The 25,438-nt window shown below is 48.0% G+C and overlaps 1 protein-coding gene across 8 annotated transcripts in view; it reads left to right on the plus strand.

The window, feature by feature from the left end:
• Positions 1-25,438, plus strand: part of HIVEP3 (HIVEP zinc finger 3) — a 468,378-nt gene that overhangs the window by 250,934 nt on the left and 192,006 nt on the right. For all 8 annotated transcript variants that reach the window (XM_043532150.1, XM_043532145.1, XM_043532143.1 and 5 more), the window contains one exon: positions 12,519-12,600. The gene's annotated coding sequence lies outside the window, so the exon portion shown is untranslated. The remainder of the gene's footprint in view (positions 1-12,518; positions 12,601-25,438) is intronic.

Below are 25,438 nucleotides of genomic sequence, written 5' to 3' on the forward strand. Positions count from 1 at the left end.
AGCTGCTTGTCAGTAACACAACATCTGGAACATTTGTCTCTTCAGCTGAGCTTCTCTGAAGCTATGAACTACAGCTCTGTGTGTGTGTGTGTGTGTGTGTGTGTGTGTGTGTGTGTGTGTGTGTGTAAATTTAAGTAGCTTCCTTCAGACACCACTTCTGGTATGCGTTCTGCACAACACACATTACATTAGTGATGCTTTGCCAATGAAATATTTAACTTTGAACCTTAAGAAAAATGAGTTTGTGGGGAGAGGAATGGCTGAGTCAGGGGACAGGTAACAGATACAGAATCTGTCAACTCTAGGCCACCAGTTCAGAACAATTCCTGGCTAGAAGTAACAGAAACCTGTTTCCATTGAATGATTGTTTGACAGTCTAGGTGAAATGGGTCAGTGGGCAGCTGTCCATGTCACAGAAGCTGCCACAGTCAGTACTGGTTGGGCCCCTTGTTGGCAGGCTCAGCAGACAGGCCAGGCAGTGTATGGACCATGGTCAGTCTGAATTTTCCTCCCAGCCATAGGGTTATAGATTCAAGAGAACAGGGTTGAGGCAGTTGGAATCATGTACAGAGAATTTGCGGGAATGGCTGTTGGAATCTCTGAGTGTGATATTCATCCCTTTGCAGAGGGCCCCATACACCTCTTAAGTCACATTTAAATGATATTTGCGAGCTTAAGTGGACCTTGTGTGGTTGCCACTCTGCACGGGGGTGAATTTCACCCAGTCTCCAGAGCTTTCAATGTGGCACCTTCCATCAACACTAAATGCACTAAGAAAGTAGCAAAAAGAAATTACAAGAAAATATAATAATATAGGGCCAAATCCTGAGTTGGTGTAAAACAGCTTTTTACTCCATTGACTTCAGTGGAGCTATGTCAAGGATCTGGCTTGTAATGTACAGTCATACAAAAATACAGTGCACAGACCATCTTAAACAGTGGTTCTCAAACTTTTGTAGTGGTGACCCCTTTCACACAGCAAGCCTCTGAGTGCGACCTCCCCCCCATTAAATTATAAACACTTTTTTTCTATTTAACACTATTATAAATGCTGGAGGTGAAGCAGGGTTTGGGGTGGAGGCTGACAGCTCGTGACACCCCCAGGTAATAACCTCGTGACCTCCTGAGGGGTCAAGACCCCCAGTTTGAGAACCCCTGGTTAAACATTCAGTCCAATTGAAAGAGATATTTTAAAGAAAAGGGGAGACAAATTGATTGATTAGTGGGGGAAAGGGGATTTGAATCTGCACTTACTCATTTTTTTAATATGCTGACATTGGTGGTGCACATTAGGTACCATCTAGACATTAATCAGAATGTAAAATCAGCTTTGGCATAAAGGAGACTGCTGTGAAAAGGAGATCAGAGACTCACAGAAGTTAAAGATAGAGGAGGCATATTAGATTAGATCTAGTCTGTGTCCCTAAGGCCGGTTCGCATTTGTTCCCAACACTGCGTTTTTTCATGCTTTGTGCAGTTTAGTGTTAACTGTACTTATGGGCTTTCCACCACTTCCCCTCAGAGACTATTCTACAGGGTCAAAGATCTCACTGGCAGAAGGTTTTCCTAATATTCAGCCTCAATTTACTCCTTTTTAATGTTACCCCAAACTCAGTTACACCCCTAAATAATTCCTGGCACTTACTCCCTTCAGTTATTTGTAGGTCCCTCTCACCCCCTTTCTGCTTATCCAAAATCTGTGTCTTTAGCTTTTGTACTCTTCCTTCTGATATCACTCCCTCCAGTCCTCTGTGCCCTCCTCTTCCACTAGTTTGTCCATATATTTCTAGTACGTATCCTGAGCTCAAGATAATCTTGGCTTTTATGTTATAGCCCTGCAGAGTGGTTGGCATGGAGTCGCACTGTCCTGGGAAAAGCACCTGTGAGATTTTACCTCAGGCAAGCAGGCCTGTGTGAAGGGAGAAGGAGGTGAGCCTCGCCCTGCCTTGTTTTTGGCATTCTGTTCCCAGGCCAGGACAGGCTGTGTTAGTCTGGGAGCTGTGGAGGCAGAGAACCACAGAGCATATGGGTATGTGTGTGTGTGTGTCTATCAGCCTTGGGATCTATCACAAGAGGCAGTACAATGAGCTGATTTCCTGTGATCTTGCCCCTCTTGTATTTCAACAGTGGGTGCTGAATTGTTCTGCTCTGCCTCTTTCCCTCCCTGCTCCTCCCTGTGAGCTTGCAAGAGGGATGAACGGAGGTACGGTATGGCAGCCATTTTGCAGAAGGGGTGTAATGTAGGGGTGGTCACCAGGGCTGGAAATCAAACTGAATGCCAGGCCTAGCTTCTCGACGCAGATACCTGTCCTGCTGTCACTCTGCATTCCTGCCAGGCTAGGACCGGCGTGATTACTTCCACCAAACCTGTCCCAGAGCCTGGCACTCAAACCAGCTGATCAGCAACTCAGTCTCCTCCTCACGTCTTAACCATCTGCTGCCAGTGGTGGTCCCTGGAGAGTCTGCCAGTCAGCAAAGCAGACGGAAAGCTCGTAGGCTGGTGGGTTAGATTATTTTTGGACCTTGCATACAGCCATCTGTTTGGGAGGGAGCCACGGGTTTGTGTTACCCGCCTGGGGCAAGGTGCTGTGGTAGCCTGTGGGGAGGAGGAAGCAAACAGGATGAAGAAAATTATCCTCCTCTAAAGAAGCTGTACCAGCTGTGTGACTGTTCCGAGCCTTCAGGCAGCCAGGACCTGGCTGACCCACAGTGAAACATCAGGCCGTACCTGGGCTCCCATCCCCATCACTTCTGGCTGCCTACAGCCCAGACAATGCTGGGCTACCAGAAAAGTTTAGTTTCTGTGCAACACTGACTCCTGTTGCCCGTGACAACCTGGTTTTGAGTCTATCAAGTATATATAGAAACCTCTGTTGCTATAGCAACTGTCCAATGCTTTTTAAAATGGAGCAGTCAGTTTCTCAGGTTGAGAAGCAGCAAAGTGGTGCTGCTCTCCAGGAGGCAAACAGCTGTTTTCGATCCCTTCTGCAAAAGGTTCCAGATCTAGTATGCTAGGCATGATGTCTGGGCTCATTATACAAGGAGGTGCTGTAAGCCCCTCTGGGGGAAGGAGGGGGGGGCTCCAGCTGTTGTTTTGATGCCTGAAGGGACCCATTCAGCTCTGACTTGACACTGCAGTGAAGATTGTGCAGTGGCTGAAATTTTAAGTGTTGTTTGTATTTCCTGCTATGTGCACATTTCTTTGTCAACCCAGAAACATCAGAGTTAAACCACAGCACCAGAAAAAACCTGTGACCTCACCAGAAGGTGATAAATTATAAATCACAGACAAAGACTCCAGCAACCTGCAGCCCATAAGCACGTGTGATACAAAATCTTGTAAGAGAGCAGGCAGCACTTAAAGGATTGAATGTTGTAGCCTGCAGGAAAACAATCTGATACCATCTAAAAAGAGGGTGGGGAGAGGGGGTAGGGGGGATCTCAGCAGGTTGCCTTATAGCTGTAAAGATTAGTGTGGCTTTGGTGACGGTACCTGCAGTGTGATTGCTAACCAGCAGTGTTTGGTTGCTGTTGCAGGTTGAACTCCTGCTCCCACTGTATCTTTCCCTCCCTTCTCTTGCGGCAGACAGAGGGGCTCTGATTACACCTCTCTTTCCAAAGAGGGAAATGTCCAAGTTTCTGTTTCTGAGGGGTGGAGGTGTTAGAATTGACAGTGGCAGACCTGCTGAGCATCATGCGTTTCACAGGAAGCTTACATGTTTGGCAGTCCTGTTATACTTTCTTGTATCTCAAGGAACATATTTGAGAGAGAGATGCTTTGGCCTAGGGGAAGCTGCAGTGCCTAGTGCCAGGAGACCATAGGTGCTGGTTTCATCTCTTCTGCTCAGGGTTCTTAATATTTCTATGCAGCTCATGACCCTTAGTAGTGACCTTATCATCACCAGCCAGCAGCCCGGTATCTATCATTCCCCTCTGGTTCGTTACAAATAAAGTAATGGCAAGGTTGAAGAATAGGGTTGCCAGGTGTCCGGTTTTCGACTGGAACACCCAGTCGAAAAGGGAGCCTGGTGGCTCCGGTGAGTGCCGTTAAAAGTCCGGTTAGCAGGGCTAAGGCAGGCTCCCTGCCTGCCCTAGCTCAGCACGGTTCCCAGAAGCAGCTGGCATGTCCCTCCAGCCCCTAGGCGAAGGGGTGGCTCAAGAAGGGGTGGCTGTGCGCTGCTCCTGTCCCAAGTGCCGGCACTGCAGTTCCCATTGGCCAGGAACCACGGCCAATAGGAGCTGCAGGGGCGACACCTGCTGGCAAGGGCAGCCTGCAGAGCCCCCTGATCCCTCCGCCTAGGGGCTGTAGGGACACACTGGCCGCTTCCGGGAGCTGCCGGATGTGAGCATTGCCTGGAGCTCGCACCCCAACACCCTTCCCCAGTCCTGAGCCTGCACCCTGTCCCGCAACCCAAACCCCTGCCCCAGCCCTGAGCCCCCTCCCACACCCTGAACCCCTCATTTCTGGCCCTACCCCAGAGCCCACACGCCCAGCCGGAGCCCTCAGCCCCTCCTGCACCCAAGCTCCCTCCCACACTCTGAACCCCTGAGCCCCAGCCCAGAGCCCTCTCCTACACCCCAAACCCCTCATCCCCAGCCCCACCCCAGAGCCCCCACTCCCAGCCGGAGCCCTCATCCCCTCCTGCTCCCCAACCACCAGCTGCAGCCCGGTGAAAATGAGTGAGTGAGCGAGGGTGGGGGACAGTGAGCGGGGGGCAGAGCCTCAGAGAAGGGGCGGGATAGAGGCGGGGCAAGGGTGTTCGGTTTTCTGCAATCAGAGAGTTGGCAGCCCTATTGCAGAAGGTCACTTTAAGCAGAGCTGGGACTAGAACTCAGGACCTAGTATGACAATACAGCCTCATGTCATACGCTCAGAACAATGAATCTGTGGGCTTGGCGATCCTGTATGTACCTACTGCTCTAATCACGGGACTGCCCTATGCTATCAGAGACAGGAATAGACCTGGGAACCCTAATACTCAGTGTTCCAGTGCTTTTTCGTAAACATCTGTGTAACTCACTAGCGAAGTGTGTGTTGTGTCACTCTTAAGGGGCTGGTACACATCGAGGGTAACTGGCTGCTTCTGCTGTCAGTTGTGCCATTACCTCAAGTGGATTGGATGCCTTGGGACATAGCTAAGGAGCTACAGAGCCTTCCATCTGTAGGGCACCAATTTGAACCCAGACCAGCTCAGCAGGGATTAAAAACTGTTCCCATCTGATAGATGTTTGGTGGGCCGTACACAAGATAAGTGTAGTGGTTCTCAGTTCTAGCTACCACATTGTATAAAGTTATCACCACACTTTGCACCAGTTGGTGCAGTCTGCAGAGAAGGCATGGAGACTGAACTACCCCTGCTACACGAGGCAGCCCCTCGCCCTGATCAGGACTGTGGCATGCTGTCAGGGCAGTGATTGTGGGACTGTCCTGTTGATTAAACAGAAAACTTCATTCACCAGGGCTGTGAAGCAAACCCCTTCCATGGCATTAAAGCCAAATAATTTAATTTTTAATCTGATGTGTGACTATATGCAATTTATTTTCAAAACTACAAATTAGCTCAGTACATAATTTGCATAAGATGCACAAAACTTGTGAGCTAAGTCACAGGAAATCAAACCCACTTGCACTTGGTTCACCTACATTTAAAATCATGAAATCTTCCTGAAATGATTCATCCAAAGCCCCAGCCCCAGAGCCATGGTTTGCCTTGTGCAGAGCTGATCCATGGAAAGGGACAGGCTGTTGAGCTAAAAGGAAGCTTTTTATCTGCAAAATTGTGCAAACCGGATTGAGCTATTTCTGGAACACGCTGTAATGTATGCGTCTAGCCTCACTCTCTTCAGTAACAGCCAAATGTTTTTCATGCAGTAAAGAAAGTAAAATAGAACAACACTGTCCTGGAGCCAGATTTTCCATGTACTCCCTAAACTGTGGCTGCAAAAGCCTGCATGTGTGCACCCAAACACGTAATTAAATGCATCGGTTACAAGAGGGGTGTTGCATTGAGACAAGAATCTTCTGAGTGTAATCTTAGTTCAGCCACTGACTCACTGTGTGGACTAGGGTTAGCCACAACACTCTCTTTATTGTTGTTATTAATTAGAACTAGTCAGGAATTTTTTGACAACATTTTTTTGTCGGAAAATGCTGATTTGTCAAAACTCAGGCTTTTTCTGGGGATGTATTAGTTTTGGCAAAACTTTTGTCAGCAAGGGTTTTTTAGGTCCAGGACAGAATTTCTGGTCAAAATCAGAGCAAGACGGACCCACCCCAGAATAACCAATAGCTCAGAGATGTTAGGGCACTCACCTGGGATCTGGGAGATGTGAATCAGGCAGAGTGGGGACTTGAGCCATGGTCTTGCGTGTGCCATTAAGTGCCCTGACCACTGGGCTCTAGAGTCAGCCTCGTGCTCTCTGGCCCAATGAATATTCAATAATTTATACAAAATGGAACAGCTCCACCAGGAGAGAGTGACTCTGTAGCCTAGTGGTTAGGGCGCTCAACCGGGGTGTGCTCTGTGTGGTAGCTACACTGTTGCAAAAATCCCACCGCAGACAAACCCATAGTCTTTGAAAAAGAATGGGGGAAAAGTGCATTACGATATAGAAGAAGAAGTGAAAGCGAATAATAGTGCATAGCACTCATTATAACAATTGTCATCCATAGATCTCAAAGCGCCTTACAAAGGAGGGTCAGTATCTCCATTGCACAAATGATGAAACTGACACTAAGAGGGGAAGTGACTTAGTCAAGGTCACATGAGAGAGAGAGCGAGCTGGGAAAATAACCGAGGTCACCTGACTTTACTCTGGTGTCCTCTTCACTGGACTGCTGCCCAGGAGGAGAGAAAAGGGAAAGAAGGAAAGAAAACTAGACACACACAGGGGGTTTGGGGAGGGTAGAAATGTTTCCAGGTTAAATATTTTCAATCCCTGGTTGAGTAGTGGCCTGGCTGTTTCTAGCAAACAAGCCTGACAGTGATGCCAGCTGTAGCAGGGAAAGGCTGAGATAGATTTTTAGTTGTTTTCTTTTTGGAAAGTTGAGAGGTACAAAGTGCAAAGCATTAATGCATATCAATGGGTGGCTGGTCACACATTGCTTTGCACACACTAATGGAGAGCTGGGTGAGGTTTTATTAGCAGGCATCGTCTCCAGAGTAAGTCAGACACTGGGCTGCATTATTGATGTATGAGGCCCCCATCTCCTCTCCATATCCCACAGGGGTTAAGGCAAATTGGGGATATTTATAAACTGCTGTGATGGTAATTAAAAAGAAAATAAATTGCAGTTTTCACACCTTAATGGAAGTCCACTGTTATGAACAGTGTGTCACTGGGCTAAGCATACTCGGAAATGAGCCAAGGTATCTGATTGGTAGAGCATTTATTTCTTAGTTCTTTATATTTGAAGCACTGCTATGTGATAAGCATTGGCAATAGGGGACCAGTACTCTTGGATTTTATTCCTTTCCCTAGGTTGGCAGTATGGTCAGATGTTTAGAGCAAGGGACTGGGAGTCAGAACTCCCTGGTTCTCTTCCTTTTCTGCCCCTGATTTGGTGTGTAATCTTTGGCAAATCACTTATCTGTTCACTGTTGTCTCAATTCAGTCCTTTGTACAGCCAGTCTAATCATAGAATATCAGGGTTGGAAGGGACCTCAGGAGGTCATCTAGTCCAGCCCCCTGCTCAAAGCAGGACCAATCCCCAACTAAATCATCCCAATCAGGGCTTTCTCAAGCCTGACCTTAAAAACCTCAAAGGAAGGAGATTCCACCACCTGCCTAGGTAACTCATTCCAATGCTTCACCTCCTTCCTAGTGAAAAAGTTTTTCCTAATATCCAACCTAAACCTCCCGCACTGCAACTTGAGACCATTACTCCTCATTCTGTCATCTGCTACCACTGAGAACAGTCTAGATCCATCCTCTTTGGAACCCTGTGTCAGGTAGTTGAAAGCAGCTATCAAATTCCCCCTCATTCTTCTCTTCTGCAGACTAAACAATCCCAGTTCCCTCAGCCTCTCCTCATAAATCATGTGCTCCAGCCCCCTAATCATTTTTGTTGCTCTCCACTGGAACCTCCAATTTTTCTACATCCTTCTTGTAGTATGGGGCCCAAAACTGGACACAGTACTCCAGATGAGGCCTCACCAATGACGAATAGAGGGGAATGATCACGTCCCTCGATCTGCTGGCAATGCTCCTACTTATACAGCCCAAAATGCCGTTAGCCTTCTTGGCAACAAGGGCACACTGTTGACTCATATCCAGCTTCTTGTCCACTGTAACCCCTAGGTCCTTTTCTGCAGAACTGCTGCCTAGCCACTCAGTCCCTAGTCTGTAGCAGTGCATTGGATTCTTCCATCCTAAGTGCAGGAGTCTGCACTTGTCCTTGTTGAACCTCATCAGATTGCTTTTGGCCCAGTCCTCTAATTTGTCTAGGTCCCTCTGTATCCTATCCCTACCCTCCAGCGTATCTACCACTCCTCCCAGTTTAGTGTCATCTGCAAATCCACGCCACCCGCCAGATCATTAATGAAGATATTGAACAAAACCAGCCCCAGGACCGACTCTTGGGGCACTCCGCTTGATACCGGCTGCCAACTAGACATGGAGCCATTGATCACTACCCGTTGAGCTCGACGATCTAGCCAACTTTCTATCCACCTTATAGTCCAATAATACCCATGTTCTAGCTACACTATGATGCTAAATTATTTAACGTTTGTAAAACTGCTTTCAGAGCATCAGATGGGAGGTGCCAGATAACCAGAAAGTATTGTTTACTGTACTGTTATTGTTACTGCGCAGTTTCACTTAGGGCCCTTTAAAAAGTCTGTAAAAGTTCAATTGATATTTAATACATTTGAAAGTTGATTCGCAAAACACTTTCTCACTGTACAGCACTATAAGAATATGCTATAAAGACATATGCAGCCTTGCTGCTGAAGCATTGGATGGTTTTAGCATGCAGTCTCACTTCTGATATTATACACTCTGCACACATGCAGAACTCTTAAGTCTATGTGCAGACTCAGACATCTGTGCCTATCGCTACGTTAGTAATTTTTGTCAGGCTCTCCCACACATTGGTGATGGCTGGGTCTTAATCACCTAGATAGAAAAACAGACCTTTACCCACTTAAGCAGAACATATACAGATCTTAAAGCCACTGGGAAAGTAGAATTTTTTCCCACATAATTCTCTCCTGCAAGTAGTGTGATCTGAGATTCAAAGGGAAAACAAAACACGGAGAGGGCTGGAGTATTTATTGTAGATAATACAATGGAATGGGAATGGAGGGCATTGGATTAAAATTGGATCTTGAGCCTTCCAGAAACTGCAGTTCCTAAACTAGAGGGGGAAATGTAAATTTCAAATTACACATAACTATATTCAATACACTTTGCTTGCAGTGAGCTTTTTCTGGCCTTTTATAAACACTTCTAGCTCTCTAAGGACAGAGGCATTGTGGGAGGGAATGTCGGCCGGTTACAGAAATGTGATTGCCTACTAAATAATTCTCAAGAAGGTGGGTAGACTTATTTTAGTGAAAGGGACAATGAAGTCCTATGGAATTTAATAGAAAATGGTAACTTTTCCAATGTTTGTGACATAGCCTATAGAATTTAAGAGAAATATGTCCATATTGTAGAATTCCATAGTCAGGTTCAAAAAACCTATAAAAAGGATCTCATTCTCTAGTAAATCCTGTGGGCTGTTAAAGTTATTTTTATAGAACTCTGTAAAGATTTTTTTTTTTATAGACCTATTGGTTTCATCCCTGTTAAATTCACTAAGACTTGTCCTTAAGAGACAGTTGAAAGCCTCAAAATTCAACAGGTTTTTCTTTGTTCCCAATTAGATGTTGTTCTTTCTGTGCAGATTTTTCCTTCAGAACAAATGCTTTAGTTTTTTATTTTAAACCAGTGTGAACAATCCCAATGCTTATGATCAGTCCTGTAGTACCAGTAAGTTTGTATGTGATATCGTACGTACTGTGGGTGTATGTGTGTGCACAATGGAAGAAAAACATTAATAAGGGGTCAGATTTCAATTTCCAATAATCATGTTTTATTTTCAGTGGGATGGATAGTGGAGAAAATGACTTGAAGAATTATGAAGAAACCTTAAGATGTCCATTTTCATTAAACCCTTGTAGTAAGAATTGGCTTTGTAATTCTTCCTTCTCACATACAAAAGCAAAATGACCTAAATGGCCAAGGAGAATGACCATGTCAGTGTGTATTTTCAGAAAGGTCTGGGAAGAAGCATAGTGCAGTAAAGGGGGCATAGGACCTGGGCTCAAAAATTCTGGGTTCTATTTTTGGTTCTGGCACAATGACTTTGGGACTTTATGCCTCAGTTTCCCCATCTGTAAAAACAGATAATGTTACTTGCCCACCTCACAGGTCTTTTGTGAGAATTAATTAACATTTATAAAGAGCTTAGAAACCCTCAAACAAAAGGTGCTGTATGAGGGCAGAGTCTTACAGTTGTCTTTAATTTCTCCCATAGATTCTCGCTGTGCCTCCTTCTTTCGCTCATTTGCATGCGCACATGCAACCTGTCCCACCTCGATGCTTTCACACACATTTCTCTCATCGGGGCTGCTCCCCTTCTGGAGATTCTGGACATTGGTCAGAACAGACGGAAGTTCAGATTTATGCAACAATACTGTAGCTGTTCTAACTAGCGTGTACTGGAGAGCGAAGCCAGCTGATGTGACACTGCCTGGCAGGTTTAGTATGCAGTGACAGCATAGCCCTTCTGCAGGGGCTGTCTGAAGGCACTTTCATTGACACTGCACAATGGCAGCTGTCAGAGGCTTCCTCTTGCTGCTGTTATTCCTGGAACCATATTGTCTTTTCCTTAGATCTGCATTAAACGGATCTGAGCAGCCATTTGAAGACTATTTTCATGGGTATGTTTTTGTGACGGGGTGCGCGTTGTCTAGTAAAATTTAGCCCACTTTGTCCTAAATAATCGCCTGGTTATAAACACCCCTTAGAATGCCGAGGAGGAATTCACTGCAGTGAGCCGATGAAGACAACTCTCTGGCCTTCCGTCCCCCAGTTTGAAAAGACTGGATCTTCCCCAGCTCCTGAACTTTTGCACAACCTCCCTTCTTACTGTCTGCAGCTGCACCTCTGGAGCCAGTCCTGTCCTTCTCCTGGCTCTCCTCCCTACAGCCATCAGCTTACTCCAGCTTCCCATTGCCAATTAGCCCAGGAGATGCACTTGCATAGCTTCACTGGGAGCTGTGTGCGTGCATCTTCCGAGACTCTACAGTCAGCAGCTAGGGTCCATGTGGTCTCACCCTGGCTGCTGTTTTCCCCTAGGCTTCTTCCTACTCTTTTTTCTCACCCGTGAGAGTGATTGCCGACTCTCTCCCCCAGTGCCCCTTCCTGCTCTCCCTGGCTTTATACAAGCCCCTCTTCTTCCTGTCTAGCTGGGCTTCAGGTCAGTTAGGGCTGTATATCCAGCCTACACCTCACCCCGGTGCAGCCCATCCTGTCAAGCATCCCATTTTAACCCCCTCAGGAGTGGGGTGGGGTGGGGTGAACGCCCCATCAGAGGAGTGCATACTAGAGATCAGTTGCAGCACCTGAGAGGCAGTCAGCACTGTCTTCAGCAAGAGCTTCACTACAGCTCGTCTACCAGCTTCAGCAGTCCATCACTGTTCCCTTTGATAGTGCCCCCTAGGACCGGGAGTCCACAACCATCCAGTTCCCTGGTCTTGGCCACCAACAATCAGTTTGTGTCAAAGGTTCCCTCCCCTGCCTCTGTGGTTGGAAATAAATCCGTTTAAATGTACATAAAAAGCCTGGCTCTATGTGACACCATCGTTCTGTGGGCATTATTTCAGAGCAAACACTACTGAACCCCACTGATGGAACAGTGACCCCACAATACCAGAACGTGAAGGAGGAGAACTAAAAGTAGGGGCTTGGTGAACAGGTCTGGTCTAAGTCAGTACTCATGCTGGAAGCATCACAAGTTCAGCTCTAACTGGAGTGATCTTAGGTTCATGTCCCACATAGAGAGGGTGCAGGGACTGGGGTAGGGAGAACAAAATCCCATGCAAGAATGGGGTGAAAAATGGAGCCGTGTGAGAGATGGGAGTGTGGAAACAGCAGAGTGGAGAAAGAAAAAGCCTGCTGCATATTAGTGAGGAAAGGTAGCGGGAAGGTCTGGGAGTGACTGGAGTACCTGGGGAGGGTGTGTTGGTTGTGTGTGTATGTTTGAGAGTATTCGCAAAAAGAAAAGGAGTACTTGTGGCACCTTAGAGACTAACCAATTTATTTGAGCATAAAGCTTATGCTCAAATAAATTGGTTAGTCTCTAAGGTGCCACAAGTACTCCTTTTCTTTTTGCGAATACAGACTAACACGGCTGTTACTCTGAAACCTGAAGTTTGAGAGTATGATCACTTAACGTGTGTTGTTTTCTGATTCAAAGGAAACCTGGGTAGCTACATTTTGACGTCTCTCTCGCTTCGTCCCCACAGGCTCCCTTTCAAAGATCATCGTACTAATGCCTGAGTGTTACTGCGACTTCAGAGAAATGACTCAGTAGCGGCAGCTCACCAGGTAAGAGAGGTGGAGGCCATTTGGGTGGCGAGTTGCCTCCCATGAGTTGGTGGCTGTCCATAGTGATGGCTCTGTTTTGGGGAATATCACTGGAGATGTGCTCTAATGACTTGGAAAGACTGTCTGGAGAGCGGAGTCTACAAAGCCTTCATGAGGATGCAGCCATTCTGGGGCCATGCTGCAGGGCTTCTGGTCAGCCCATCTTTGTCTCCACTCTAGCTTCAGTTTCCAGCCATAGGATCTTGTTATACCGTTCTTGGCTAGAGTAAAGACCACTGTAGTGTCAGATATTGTCTTCCAGTGGAGATACTTAAACTGTGAGATGAGCATGGGATCCCTATAGGAGCTGAAGTTTTTCTACGAATTTGTGAAAAGATTCAAATTTAAAAATGGAAATGGTGCAGGCGACCTTAGCTGCCATCTCTCAGAGAGGTTCCCTCTGCACAGAAGTCTGCAAAGTCTATCTACATGTGCTCCTCTGACCTTCCCACAGATGGTTCCTCTGTTTCACTTATGATACAAAGCCCCACCCTTTAGCTTGCTCACAGCTCCAGGGGGTATTTACCAAAGTTCTTGTGGTACTGGGATCTTCCCTGGATAGACTCTGTACAAAACAAAGGGCTAGATTGTAGCTTTATACCCATGTGCCTGCATGAGGGGAAGTGTGGAGACCACCCATTCCTGGTGGAGCACTGGAGGGATTGGGTGGGCACTGCTTTTTGGGCAAGGGGGAAAACCATCTTCTCAATCCATGAAAAGAGCACAGATTGCTTCTCCTTCTGCACTACCCCTGCTACAGGAGTTGGGGAGTAGATGGCAAAGGCAGGGCCTTGGCTCCATCTCTTGCAAGCCTCTCCTTTTCCAAGTCCTCCTTCAGAGATCGCAGGGACTGCTGTGGTGAGCAACCCGTGCGCAGCCATGCAGTGGGCACAGCTGCCAAGGTTTGTGCAGCTCCACATGTGATGTTGCATGCAAGTTATAGAATGAGCAAGTCTGTACATGTGCTAATTATTTCCATAGGACCATAAACCTCAATCTGTGGTCAACACACCCTGCCCCAAGCAGTGGTGGGTGGCATTTGGAGCTGCACAGAACTTGTCATCTCTGGTTGTGGGTATGTGTGGGCAGCTCAGGTAGATGGCGGGGTGAATGGTGAAGGGTATGAGGGTACAGATGGGTGGGTGCTGGACAGTGGTAGGGTCTCTGGAGCTTGGAGGTGGGGTGAGTGCTGGAAAGCGTCTGGGTAGATCGCCGGCGCTGACTGAACTGTGGGGGGGATGGACAAGGTGGAGAGGTGCATGGAAGCTGAGAGCTTTGTGGGGATGTGAGCTCATTGTCTGGTGGGTAAGCTGGGAACTGAGGGAGTTTCTGGGGGGATAAGAGGGCTGAGCTGGGTCTTTCTCTGGGGGCTGGGGTTACACTGGGGACTGAGGGGAATCTGGGTGGGAGCCTGGGAGGCCGAAGCCTGGGGTGGGGCTGTCTGACTGGGAGGGTGCTGGAGCCTCTCCCCGACCCACTGGCTGCTGCCACCTCTTGGCTGTTCCTTCCCTTCTGTCATCCAGAAGGGGGAGCAGTGCCGGAGAGAAAAAGTTGCTCCCGGCAGAGCAGGCCCCGCAGCAACTTCTAGTGACCTGCTGCCGCAACAGGATGAGTGCCATGCAAGATGCACTTGGCAGCCCTCGTTGTGGGGCGAGCTTATTGCCCCTCCATTGCCAGGCCGGAGTGATGACTTGGGCCAGTCTTCATTTCTTTAGTGCAGTGGGCAGGTCCCCAGGTTCACCCCCTTCTTAAATTGTTTATAGAGAGAACAGGGTATGAGGGAACCTTATATCACAATGGTCTAGTTATGAGCCATATATTGTGCCACAAGATGTGTCCTCAATGGGAGACAGAATTTTCTCTAGCTGTTGTAAAGTTGGTATCTAGATTGTTTTACTGAGTACTTTACAGTTATGAAAGTCACCAGCCAGCACCCAGAGCCAAGAAGTTTCTTCTGCCTGCAGTGCAGCAAGGATGGCTGAAGGTCCATGCTTAGAATCAGTGTTTGTGGAGCAGGAATGACCCTTTTCTCTTCCTCTAAGCAGAGAGACTGGCATTTTCTTAAGTGAAGGGAAGGCAGTGGGGTGTAGTGGTAAGAGCAAAGGACTCAGGGCAACAAAGGTCTCTTTGACTTTGCAACTGATTCATTGACCTTGGGCAAGTCATTTAATCACTCTGTGCCTCAGTTTCCCCACCTGTAAAATAGGGACAGTACTTGCCTAACTCCCAGAGGGATTGTGAAAATGAATTAATGTTTATAAAGATCTTTCAGATCATCACGTGGAAAAGCATTGCAGAGCCAAGCCACAATCACCTTTTCTGATTGCATGACCTGCAGGGTGCATTTTGTGCTGTTAGGTCTTTAATGAATTTGAATCACTTGGCTCATATGAGAGAGATGAACAAAATCCTTGCATGTAAAACACTCTTTATTGCTCCCCCCTGGGAACACATGGCTTTAACTGCAGAGTTGTGCATCCCTTGGCAATTTACTGGTGTCCTTGGAGTCAGGATATTTTGTAGAACCACAACCTTAGTCTCTTGTCATTGTTAAAAGGAGATGACACTGGATGGGCAGTGAGGCAGCGTTTTCTACTTGAGTGCAGGAGCAGGAAAGCCATTTCGGAGGTGAAGGTTGTGGGAGGAGGAGACAGTTTGTGTGTGGCTGCCGCTGCAGAAGAGGAAGCGAAAGCAGCAGCCTTTCTTGGAGAGAAGCCGTTGGCCTGGAAATAATGCGACTGTGGTCTGAGCAAGACTGATGTTTTCCCAAAGAGCATGGCAGCCTCACACGGTGCTGTTAGTGACTGAGGCACAAAGTCCCTTTGTCTGCTCAATGGACATTAATTGAAGGGGACAGATTTTTCACCCTGAAAGCTGCAGGTGCACCCCTCTAGTGCGAGCCCAGGGCAGGCTTCATCAGTCAACACCCTCTTGTTCCAGCAGAGCTTGTAATTCCTTGTATCAGTGACCTTTAATTTAACAAGTGGCTAAGACTGATGTGTTCCGTCAGCCTGGTCTGGATTCAGAAGTCAGTTCCCAGAGATGACAGGATAATGCATTCCCCTGCTGCTCTGTCTAGCCACCCTCTGTCTATCCATCCACCTCCCCATCTCCCTCTTTTTCTGTAGTCAGGCTTGTGTTTTTGGTGCTGGGCCGGCCAGGAGCTGAGTAAAGAGTACTTGGCAACTGGGGAAAGAAACAAAGGGATCTGAATAAACTTTTAACTGCACTTCATCAGAGTTGCTGGCCTGCATGCCGACAGCAGACAAAACTTAGGAGAGGTCTCTGACCTCAAAATCACTCACTCACTCTCTCACACACACACACACACAGCAGAGCAGAGCAGAGACTATACCCTATTTCACAGAAGCTCCATCTGTCTGTCTCTATCCATTCACTCTATACTCTGCTCATCACTATGGCAGCTGAGCTCTCCAGTGTAATCGTCTCTTCAGGCTAGCAGCACTGAGAAAGGCGGGTGGGGGGGAGCTAAAAGGAAAAGGAGGCGTTCTCTTGGCTCTGCTCTGTTTTGGGGGTTGATGTGCTGCCTGGGGGATCAGCACCACGTCACGCTCGATAGAAACCAGATCGTGGAAAAGGTGGGAATGGACAACAACAAAACCAATCTTGGTTAAAATCACTCTGGGTGACTCTGTTCCCTTGGCGTAAAAATAAAAGGAGCGTCCCCTTCTTGTGATAGGAGACTCGGGTGGCTAAATCTAAAAGACAGCAGAAGGGGAAGACAGAGCTAGAGGACAAGGGAGAAGGGAAGGGATGAGGGAGAAGACCCTCCTCCCTATCAACACCAGAGTCCCTGGCTGTCTCTGTTTAAGATGGGGGTAAATGTCGTCGCAGAGCTGGGGGAGAAGCAGGTGAGGATGATGGTGTAGTAGTGGTAGAGGTCAACAGCCGCTGAGACACGGGGAAGTGCTGCACTTAACAGCAGGGACACAAGCAGGGGAGGTGGGGGCGGAAGCCGGAGAGGCAGATGCTGAAATTGTGCAAGCAAATGTACTGCAAAGAGCAGTCCTGCATTGGCAGGGGATGGAGTAGATGGCAGCCAAGAGCTCTTTCTCGTCTATGATTGTGTGACAGGGCAGATGCTGAAGTCTTGGCAGAATGTGCAAGGGAAGCTACAAGAGTTGCTCCTCCCCTACCTCCCATTAATCACGTTCCGCAAGAGCAGCAGCAAATCTCCCTTCCTTCTGCAAGACCCTCATGCTGGTAAATCCTCAGCACCACAAGCAGCCACTCCAGTGCTGCCTGTGTATCTTATGAGTCCTCACTGTCTACTGCAGTATTGCAGGAAGTCTGAAACATACCTCATTAAGGAAATTGATCTTGGGATCATGGCTGGGCAGAGATGCATCACTAGTCTGCTTCAGAGGGCATGAACTCTGCACTGATGTGGTACCAGTTGTGAGGGTTTATACCAGACATGCCAAACCCACAAAAAAAACCATAGAAACTGGGCTTGTTTTTGGCTTAATTGGCTTGTGAGTTGCTGGTTGGCGAGTTTTTGGCTTGTAGCTTGTTGCTTGTGTAAGGGGACTGTTGCCCCTTACTAACATTCAGTGGGGGTGTTTTGGTTGGCTAGCTCCCAGTACTAAAAGGGGAAGGGTCTATGGGAAACCAGGACCCTGAGACTGATAGTTCCCAGGAACAGTGGGGAGAGGCCAATGCTCCAGGTCAGCCTGAATGACAGGGCGGGCAGGCTAATCAGGGAGTCAGGAGGCCAGGGAGGTCCCGTCGTCTGTGTGAGCTGGAATTGCCTGGGTCAGACAGAGTGGGGCCGAGCTAAGGAGAAAGCAGGGGCCCGAGCTGAGCTGTGCCAGATCCAGAGAGAGCAGACGCTGTCCTGGGAGCGGAGCTGCAGCCCCAAAGCCAGAGGCACAGCCCAAGACAGCAGACTTGCCCTGGGAGCAGAGCTGCAGCAACCAGAGCCAGAGGGGCCAGAAAAGCAGCCCAGGAAGCAGGTCAGTGCTGGGAGCAGAGTCACAGAAGCAGCCTGCAGAGCAGACCTGCCTGGGAGCAGAGCTGCACCAACCAGAGCCAGAGGGGCCAAAGAAGCAGCCCAGGCAGAGCAGCAGCCGTGCTGAGGCAGAGTGGAGCTGGAGCTGGAGCTGGAGCTGGGGCTGGGGCTGGGGCTGGAGCCGGGTGTCGTGAGCAGCTGGGAAGAGCAGCTGGGAAAAGCGAGGGGGGACCCTGGGCAGTGGACCCAGCACAGGGAGATGCCTCAGCCAGGAGGCTCTGCAGGCGAGACTCGGAGGGGGACTGGTAACCCCAACAGGGTGGGGGCAACACTGGGAAGAAGGGCCCTGCCACCTAGAGCTTGTGGCCACCACCTGAGCAAGTGTCCAACCCACAGCATCCCTGCAGCACGGCCAGGGCCTGAGAAGAAGGCCTGGGACTTACAAGGAACAGACTGTGAACTGCCCTGACGTTCCAGAGACACTGTTTGTGATGTTCCCTGCCACAGAGCAGGGTGATGTGTTTCCTTTAACCTTTCCCTTTTTCTCTTATTGTTTTTAAAATTAATTGTTGATTAAATAACTTGCATTTGCTTTAACTTGTGTGTAATGGTCAGTGGGTCAGAGAAGTGCCCAGTGCAGAGAGAGTACCCCGGAGTGGGGACACCCTAGACCCTGTCCTAGGTGACCACAGCAAGGTTGGGGGTCGAGCCCCCCAGGAATCCTGGGCCCAGCCTTGTTGGGGTTGCGAGGACTCTGCCAGGCAGGAGATTGGAAGGGGAGTCCTCAAGGGCAGGGAGGCCACTGGGTAAAGGAAGTGGGAGCGAGGACTCAGATCCTTTCGCTAGCCCACTTCACCGGGGTAGTGCAGAAGCCAGGAAAGTTCCCCACAATAGCGGGAGTATTCCCCTGCTTACACTTGTTTGGCTTGTTGCTTCTTTTCTTTGATTGGTTCCCGGCAAGGGGGGGCAATCGCAGTAAATGGTGTGGCAAGCAGGAGCAAGGGGGGAGAGAGTCTGGTGCACAGCGGACCCACCACAGTCCCAGACTGCACGCCGGAGGGATCTAGTCACATAGAGTGTTGCAGTTTTTAGGGATTGGCTTGTTTTGAAATGGGATTAGCTTGATTTTTGGCTTATTGTGAAAGTCAGGGTGCTTATTTATCGTGTGAAAATTGGCAAGTATGGTTTATACCCCGGAAACACACTGCATAGATCTGGCTGTTAAAGCAAGTTGCCAAGGGAAATTACACAATTGCAACTCAAAATGAACTGAAAGCCCCCAGTCGCCTGGCTAAAAGGGTTGGTGGCAAGCACAGCATTACCTTAAAGTGTGCTTCTCCTCTAAAACTGACTCCTCCTTACTCAGCAGATCTGCCCCCTGCATGCCTCTGACTTTAGTGACAAAAATACATTTTTTATGCTTTTCCTCCCGTTAGCCCTGCAGAGCCAACATAGCTCTGGGAGAGGGAGCTGGAGTCTGTCCTCCCTTGTGTATCAACAGAAGCCTTTGAGTTTGAATCACTTACATCTGTGCTAACCCAACAAAGAGACTGGAGTATCAAAGCCCTGGCTGGGATGATTTAGTTGGGGATTGGTCCTGCTTTGAGCAGGAGGTTGGACTAGATGACCTCCTGAGGTCCCTTCCAACCTTGATATTCTATGATCACAGGTGTCACTGTGGGCATAATTTGACCCTGCAGACCCTTTATTATTGATGATGATATGCAAGAAGGAAAGAACTTAGCCTGACTCTCCGATCCCAAGGGAATCCATGGTACTGGCACATTTAAAAACAAAACATTTTCTTTTTTTTACTTGTAGTCTGGACACACTTGAGTTGAAGGCATGGGGCCACACAATGACATTTTTACAGTCCCTTTTCAGAACGGAAACCCATTTATACCTGTTGTCTTTTTAAAAATCTCCCTGAAATCTAGTCCTGCTCTGATCACTGGATCCTGCCTCACTGTGATGTCCCAGCATTCACTGTGTATCCCGCCATGGGAACACAGAACGAGCCTGCATGAGGAAGTTGGTGAAGTCCTGTTGAAAATATATAGAGAGTAGTTTTACAAATATTTTATATTGATGATTTTCCATTTCAAAGGGCAGAATATAGCAACCTCTTGTTCAAACTGTGCACTTACACGTGACAAACTGCTCTGTCGATTGGTTCTGGGCTTCAGTGGCAGTCCATGGTGGCTGTAATGTCACTAATGTGCTGCATGCTCAGATGACACATCAGATCAGGAATCAGCAACAGGAGCAGAAATGGACCTTACGGAACCGAAAGCCTGCTTGTTATGGGCAGTCAGCACATACAGTGAACATGGCATGAACTGGGAGATTTACCTTTTAATAGCGAAAGCGCGAAGGCAAAACTGACAAGTGGTGCAGAGGCTCCTACTGCAGCAATAGAAAGGAATGGGCCAGATTGACTGGAGTGTAACACAGCCCAGTGATGGTGATCCTAGCTCTGTAGGGGCTTGAAGACAGACTGGTGCAGAATGAAGCTGCAGGCTATTGCTCTGCAAAGCCGTCATGCTTCAGCGCCATCATCTTGGGTTTCCTTGGGGAGAGGAGAGGGTGTGGATAGTAGCTTTGCAAGCTGCTGTTCTGTTACAAAACAAAGTCTCTGCGAAATCTGAAAATAGCATCTCTACCAGGGCACAGGCAGTGCCTAGTCCTGGCTGAAGAAGGAGTGAGCTAGCTCAGCTGGCACAGGGAAGGTTGGGCAGCACCCTCTGGGATCGTGTGACTGGGCTGAACCCTGAGCTGGGAAGTTTGGCTTTCTTATTTTACTCGTTATAAGCACTGTTATTCCACTGGGTCCGTGCACTCTCGGCTCCACATGGTCCTTGTGAGGAACACCTTTCAGGGGGACATCCCTCCTCAGGAGTCACAGTCTCTCTTGGGGGTTAAGCCCTTGGCTCCGCCACCTCCTGGAACTACACCTCTTTGAGCCTTCAGCATGCCTGTCTCAATCCGTGAGCCCGCTCAGACAGTCCACTTGCTCTGGGTCCCCGGGGCCTCCACACCCAGAGGAAGCAATGCCACCCCGATCTCTGACTGCAGGGACTCTCAGCCAGTGTAAAAGAGAAAGGTTTCTTGAACGTCTGAACCCAGCACAAGCCATTCTCAGAGCCTGCAAGCCTAGACAGCCTCAGCACCATCCACGTGGGTCTGTCCCAGTCCAGTTTGGGCCCAGGCCCTCTTTGTTCCTAATCCTGCTGTGACGTCCTTCCAGCCGACCACCCTATCAGCTTCCCATCAGTCCCTCCTACTTCCTTTGCCTTCTTTTCTGGGAAAACAGATCACCTGGGCCCTCTCTATTCCGTCCTTTGTTCCCTCACTGGCTGAAATTGGCTGGCCAGATCACCATGGCCCCCTCTCCTCAGCCCTTTGTCCTCTCACTGGCCAAAACCGACTGGCTTCCAAGATGGGGTGGGCCTCCGGGTCACCAGTTGCTAAATTTCACCCTGACCGGGCCATTACCCAGGGTCCCAGCTGCTAGGCGAGATCACACCTGGCCCTGTGCAACAACACCCTCTTCTACCACCTCATTAAACTTGTAGCATATAGGGGAAATTGAGGCACACACAGCACTCATAGAAAGCATCAAGAAAATTTCCTACTTTGCTACAAAACACTGATCCTTGAGAAAAAGATCTTACTGACGGAGACTTTTTTCCTGCTAACTCATTCCACTGTCTTACAAACTCCCTTGCCAATTCCCTTATGCTGGTCAAAGAGAACACGGCTACAAGCCCTGTGTTTAGTGCAGTAAATCCAGATCACTGAAATATCTCCTGGGGATCAGTATAAAATCTGAGGAGATCTACAGTTTAAGCATTCCTAGTTCTTGATGTTGCAGCCTATTGATTGGGTGGGGGCAGAGAACCCCTAAATCCAGACTTGTATAGTCTGAGACACAAAAACTAAATATATAGGTGAAAAAATCCCCCTCCCACTGAGTGCTGTGCTCCTTGGCCTGCGTGTTCAGTGGTGACCCCTCCTTTTCCATGGTAGTACTTTGGGACACATCAGACATCCAAGCCAGGTTGAGATAACACCCAGAATATAAACAAATTATATCTGTAGATGCCTCTGGTGGGGTGGGGGCAAGGAAATTAAAGAGAGGGAAGAATTAAAATGCCTTGAAACTAAACCTGCTTTCCTTGTAGTGGGCTTGGTTCTGTAACACTTTTAATCTCTCATGGGGTCTGTAGCCATGCCTGCTTGTAGAATAAATGCAGCCAATCTCTGAACCCTTCTGTGAGTAACAGTGTAAATGTTGAAATTGGTGCCTGTCTGCAATGAAAGCTAATTAATTAATTCAAGACATGCTGGGATTAAACTTTATTAAACCTTGGAATCCAAGTAGAGGAGATGAAATGTAAGCAAAGGTTGGGAAAGGGAAGGAGGGACTTGTATGCTGACTGGCTGCTAGCATCGCTGCTTTCTTGTTATTGGTTAGCTACTGGTGATATTCTCAGCCCTGGACAAGACACAAAGGAAGCCACAGTCCTTGCTCGCAAGGATTTAAACAAGTGGAAGTATAACCCTGGGCTGTTAAGGCTCCAGCCTTCTCCTAGCTTCAACGAGGGGGGTTGGCAGCTGCCTTCCTCTCCCAACCACACTAGATTTTTCCATGCGGGACAGCAGGCCCTTCACCCTTTCCTCCCAGCCTGTTGTCTCGCGGTTTCTCACACTATCCAGCTGAGGGGCTTGCTGAGTTTCACCTTCCTGACATCCAGGAGCTCCTGTCTCTGTTTCTTGGGACCTGCACAAGGCAATGGGGAGAGCACCCATAGCCAGATGCTCCTATGCCTCACGCGAGAGCAAAGAAGGAATCTCCCTTGTTGTTTGTATGGCTTTGTGTAGCATTGCTGTGTGCTGTTTAAATACATGTCACACTCCACGCCAGAGATGGCTGCCTTTTGTGGTAAGGCATTGTAACAGGGTGCATTCACCTCATACGAGTGCCTCCTGGTTGAGTGTGCCTGCTCCTTTTTCCTTGATTTCTCCGCTCACGGTGTCCCCGTTAGCTGCTTCACTCGTCAGATGGGTCAAGGATTCAGCGCTGCAGCTGAGTCACACACAGTCTGTGTGTGAAACAAAACAAGCCCCTTCTGGGGTATAGTATCCAGTCGGGCCTATCCCAATTCCATCAGTCATGTCCTGTAACTCTCCCTGGGGTCAGTCCTTTAACAGTCCATTAGGGCCCATCACGGTACCTTCTGTTGGGGTCTGGCTAGCTTACAAAGGTTCCTGCTCTGGAGCGGAGCAGCACCCCCTGGGCTTCCTCTCTGGAGACTCTACCTTCACTTGAGTCCTCAGTGATCCCAGCTCTCCAGCTGAGCCACTCCTCTTGAACTTTGTTCATGGATCCCAGCTCTCCAACTCAGTCAGTCTCACTTCCGCCCCCTTCCAGGGGTGTATCAAAGTTTAACTTCCCTGGGCCTGTTTCAAAGCCCTTTCTCAGGGCCTAGCCACTTCCCCAGTGACTGCTGGGCGGGACTGGGCCCTTGTCTTCTATGAGTCCCAGCAGCCAGCCAGGAGCACCTTCCTTGCTCTCCCAGTCTCTGTCTCTGTCTCTGCCACTGCCACTGCCACTGCCACTGCCTGCGCCCTTGCAGCTCCTGCAGCCAGCCAGGAGCACCTCTTGCTCCCCCAGTCCCTGCCAGCAGACTGAAATCACTCTGGCCCTGCAGCTCCTTTTATATAAGCCTGGTGGGCCCTAATTGGCTTCTTCCCTGCAGCCTCTTTCTGATTGGCTCCGTCCCACACAGCCACTCTAGGCATCTTGGAGGACCCACCTCCACTGCTCTTTTCTGGGGTGGGGTGTGGTAGGCCCACGAGGCCTCCAGCAGGGGGCCTCCAGACCTAATACACATGATAGCAGGCATATACTACCTATAAAGGGTTTTGGGGTCTTTAGGGATGCAGATTTAGGACATTAATTATTCACATAGTTACACTTTAATTTTAGGTTTCAGAGTAGCAGCCGTGTTAGTCTGTATTCGCAAAAAGAAACGGAGTACTTGTGGCACCTTAGAGACTAACCAATTTATTTGAGCATAAGCTTTAGTGAGCTACAGCTCACTTCATCGGATGCATTCAGTGGAATATACTTTTTACTTTAATTTTAGTAAAGCTTTTGATACTGTCCCCCCAATCTCATAAGCAAACTAGGCAAATATAGATGGAATTACTGTAAGGTGGGTGCACAACTGGTGGAAAGACCATACTCAAAGAATGGTTATCAATGTCAAACTGGGAGGGCATATCTAGTGGGTTACCACAGGGGTCAGTCCTGGTTCCGGTACGATTCAATATTTTCATTAATGACTTGGATAATGGAATTTATATGCTTATAAAATTTGTGGTTGACACCAAGCTGGGAGGGGTTGCAAGCACTTTGGAAGACAAGATTAGAACTCCAAAAAAATACCTTGACAAATTAGAGAATTGAACTGAAATCAACAAGACAAGATTCAGTAAAAAAGTACTTCACTTAGGAAGGAAAAATTAAATGCACAACTAAAAACAGGACATAACTGGCTCGGTGACAATCTGCTGAAAAGGATCTCGAGGTTATTATGGATCACAAATTTAATATGAGTTAAGAATATGATGCAATGGCAAAAAAAAAGGCTCATATCTTTTCTAAGATGTACTAACAGGAGTGTCATATGTAAGACATGGGAATAATTGTCCCACTCTTCTCGGCACTTTTGAGGCTTCTGCTGGAGTTGTGTGTCCAGTTCACATATTGGAGTGAGTCCAGAGAAGAGCGACAAAAATTATCAAAAGTTTAGAAAACCTGACCTGTCAGGAAAGGTTTAAAAAAACTGGACACGTTCAGTCTGGAGAAAAGCAGACTGAGGGGAGACCTGATAACCGTCTCAAATATGTTAAGGGCTGTTGTAAAGAGGATGGTGATCCATTGTTCTCTATGTCCACTGAAGGTAGGATAAGAAGTAATGGGCTTAATCTGCAGCAAGGGAGATTTAGGTTAGATATTAGGAAAAATTTTCTAACTATAGGGGTAGTTAAGCCCTGGAATATCCTTCCAAGGGAGGTTGTAGAATCCCCATCACTGGAGGTATTTAAGAAAAGGTTGACAAACACCTGTCAGGGATGGTCTAGGTTTATGTGGTCCTGGCTCAGTGCAGAGGGCTGGACTGGACAAGTTCTCGAGGTCCCTTCCAGCCCTACAGTTCTAAGATCTATGGTTCTATGATCATGAAATTTTCTTGGCTCCCATAAGCAGTGTGGTCAGGAATGCGTGCACCAGAGCAAATTTACAATGCTGAGCACGGCAGGAACAGGTAGTCCTGCAGACAAGTAAACAATGGTATGTCACATGTATACAAAGCCATTAACTCGCTATAACTCTGCACAAAGGGTGCAGAAAATAACACAGCCTTTTCAGTGATGCTGCTGTGCCTACAGAATTTGTAACACACATCAGGAACCATCTGTTTTTCTGACAGTTTCAAGAGCATACTTACTGCTAATTTTAGCTTACCCTCTGAACTTGATGTCTTTGGGGTCTGGGTACAATGAATGCTTTATTCATAAAACTACAAACACTGTAAAAAGAAGAGAGTAAAAGGTGTCCCACCCTAAAATGTTTCTGATCTCCAAACAGCTATAATTTTGGCTTGCTCTGAGAACAAGCTGAGGTAGTGTTCATTTTAACAGCCAGGAAAGGGCTGCTTGTTTATATTTCGGACCTTGTAGATTTGAACAGTATATGCAGGTGGCACATTAAAATGTGTGGATGATTCCTTACCAGGATAAGGCTGTATTTTTACTGGA

The sequence above is a fragment of the Chelonia mydas genome, chromosome 19, assembly GCF_015237465.2.
Source record: "Chelonia mydas isolate rCheMyd1 chromosome 19, rCheMyd1.pri.v2, whole genome shotgun sequence".
Classification (NCBI taxonomy): domain Eukaryota; kingdom Metazoa; phylum Chordata; order Testudines; family Cheloniidae; genus Chelonia; species Chelonia mydas.